Below are 3,001 nucleotides of genomic sequence, written 5' to 3' on the forward strand. Positions count from 1 at the left end.
TCTAGCTTCCAGCTAATCTTCGTGGACCTGAGTGATGGGCGGTGTCTCTCTGTGTGGTTCAGGAAGGAGACCATCCTTAACCTCTTGTTGTGGAATCAGCAGAATCTCCCCCGTACATGGCTACAGGGGAGCGCTACTGATGCTAGCTGATCAAAGAGATCTATGAAGGACTTCAAATAGCTCATGTTCTGCCCTCTAAAGAGGCAGAATTAGACCACTGTGAAAGTCCTAAGGAGGTCTGTTTGAATATGAATTAAAGTTTAAAAAATATTTACTCAAAGGGAATAAAAAAGCTTCATGAGAGAGCGCCCCATCACTGAAGCCAATCAAATGTCAACCAGACCCCACTGTTAGTTACATCAGAATCATTTAGTGTACCAGGGACTTGTTCTCCAATATGCTTTCTCTCCATCTCCTGCTGCAAGTGAGACTCCGTTTTCAGCTGGACAAATGGCTGCCCAGAATCAAGCCTACAGTTCCCAGTGGCCCGGGGCACCTACTTGTGGCCCTTAAGGCTTAAGTTGGCACCCAGCAGATAGAAGCAGATGCTGCTTATGGGAGGAACCACTGGACATTGTGATTACTGCACCTGCCCATCCAGGTCCAGCATCTGGAACAGAGCATACCTGTGCTCTATTGTAAGTATTCTCTCATTCACTTGTTTTGAGGTCAGTACTGTATGATCCACATTTTACATGTGAGGAAAGTGAGGGTCAGAGCGGTCACGTGGCTTTTCCAATGGCACAGAGCTAGAATAGGGCAGAAGAGGGATTCAAGCGTATGTGAACAGCCACAGATTGTGCCCCAAACCTGTGAAACCAGGCTGTCTAAGAGCTCCTGCTCCCACTCCTGCTCAGGGCCCTGCCTTCCGAACTGAGACCAGGGCAGCGGCAGGGGCAGGGGCAGGGCAAGGCCTCCACCTTAGCCGCTCTGCTGAGCAGAGCTCATGGGAGCGTGCCTCTGGCCGGTGTCCGTGACCACCAGGTGGCAGCATCACCGAGAGGAAGCCATTTCAGTCCCGGAAACCGCTGGTTCTGATCCAGGCTCTGCCTGCCCTTTTGTGGTCCTGTTGTGTTTTTCTGTAAACATTCCATACGTACTTTATACTCCAATTCTATAGCCCTAAGATTCTGTGAAGTTTTGGGAGGTATATACGGTTACTTAAAAAACAAGCAAACAAAATGGCATGGTTTAAAATCGAGATCTGCTTGCTGGGTGTGAGGAGGACTTGAGGTGCCTGCTGATGGAGATCAGGGACCACAGCCTGCGGTGTGAATCACAGCTCCGTGTCAAGAAGGCCCACATCCTCACCAGCGGACCAGTGGGTGACGTCACGATACTCTGAGAAAAGGTGGAGGTTGTCCAGGATTTTGTCTTGCTTGGATCCACAATCCATGCTCATGGAAGCAGTTAGAGGTCAAATGACATATTGCATTGGGTAAATGTGCTGCACCAGACCTCTGTAAAGTGCTGAAAGTCAAGGATGCTACTTTTGAAGACTACGACCTGCCTGCCCTTGCTATGCCATTCTCCACGGTCTCATAGGCGTGTGAAGGGAGGGCACTGAATAAGGAAGCCGCTCATCACAGACAGCACAGCCCACTGGTACGGGTGGAAAGTATTTGTCGAGGCAGACACGGGACTGAGTGTGCCACACACATTGTTGTGACAAGCCCCACAGTACACTCTGCAATCCAAATGGAAAGCCAAACCCACTGCCGTCAAGTCGATTCCAGCTCAGAGTGACCCCACAGGACCGCTCACAATGGCTCCATCGGGTGTCCGAGGCTGTAAGTCTTTGTGGAGGCAGACAGCCTCAGCTTCCTCTCGGAGTGACTGGGGATCAAACTGCAGCAGTTAGGGTGACAGTGGTCACTTCCCCACTGCACCACCGTCCTGCCTTCCTGGAAGTTGGCCTGATTATTAGGCCTGTTGTGCTGCTGTGGAACCATTCAGAAAGACAAAGTGTGTCTGTCACACAACAAGGCAGCGGAAGTTCCGGGTTTGAGTCTGGCTTGGTCTGACTCCCGGGGGTGGCCTGCCCGGATGATAGACGTTTAGCATGCGTTGTCAGGGAAGACCTCGGCATATCCGGGGTGTGGAAAATGCTGGGTGCTCACAGGCAGGCCGAGAGGTGTGTGGGACACAAAGAAAAAGCACACGGGAATCAGAGGTGAGGAAGAGCCACGTCACCCAGACAGCATCGAGCCTTGGTGAGTTTCAGAATTCCACTTTCCCCCAAACCCAGAGAGGGACTAGTTGCTGGCAGCCTCTAGGCCGAGAAGGGGTCTGAGTCCCTAGGCCCTGGGAGCCAGGAGAGAGCTGAGGGGCCTGAACGGACATAGCCCAGCCTGAGGCTGCTCCTGTCCCTCCATCCCTGGCCTATGGCAGAAGGCAGCTTTCTGCAGAAATACCAGGGGGCTCACGCACTGCCCCTGCCTCTCCATCCCTCTCTCCCTATGGCATCACTCCCATCCACTGACAAATGTCCCCTCCGCCCCCAGAGGTCTTGGACCTTCTCGGGGTGCCGCCCCTTTCCCCTCACACTGGCGATGCTGTCTGCTGCTGTCACTCATTCCCTGCCCAGTCCCCTCTCCTCCAGGTCCCTGACCTACTCTGTCAGGGTCACCGTGAGGTCCTACAGCAAATCCAGGGTCAGTTCCGTCCTTGTCTGGGGGTGTGGACCAGCGGGCCGCTGCGGTGGCTCCTCTCTGGGATCTGTGACGGGCTGCCCCAGCTCCTCGCTCCGCCCTGCCCACCTGCAGCCTCCGTGCTGCTGCTGTTCCATCCCCTTCTCTAACTACCATGCTCCTAGGAGCATGGCCTCAACCGCGTCCACTGTGTCTGCATGTTGAGAACTCTGACTGTATATGTTCACCCTGACACCTTCCAGTGTTTCTCTTCTTTTTGCTTTTTAAAAAAAATCATTTTATCGGGGGCACGTACAACTCTTATCACAATCCATACATACATCAATTGTATAAAGCACATTTGTACATTC

The sequence above is a fragment of the Echinops telfairi genome, unplaced genomic scaffold (assembly GCF_000313985.2).
Source record: "Echinops telfairi isolate 266 unplaced genomic scaffold, ASM31398v2 ScPeMD7_7469;HRSCAF=8507_0, whole genome shotgun sequence".
Taxonomy (NCBI): domain Eukaryota; kingdom Metazoa; phylum Chordata; class Mammalia; order Afrosoricida; family Tenrecidae; genus Echinops; species Echinops telfairi.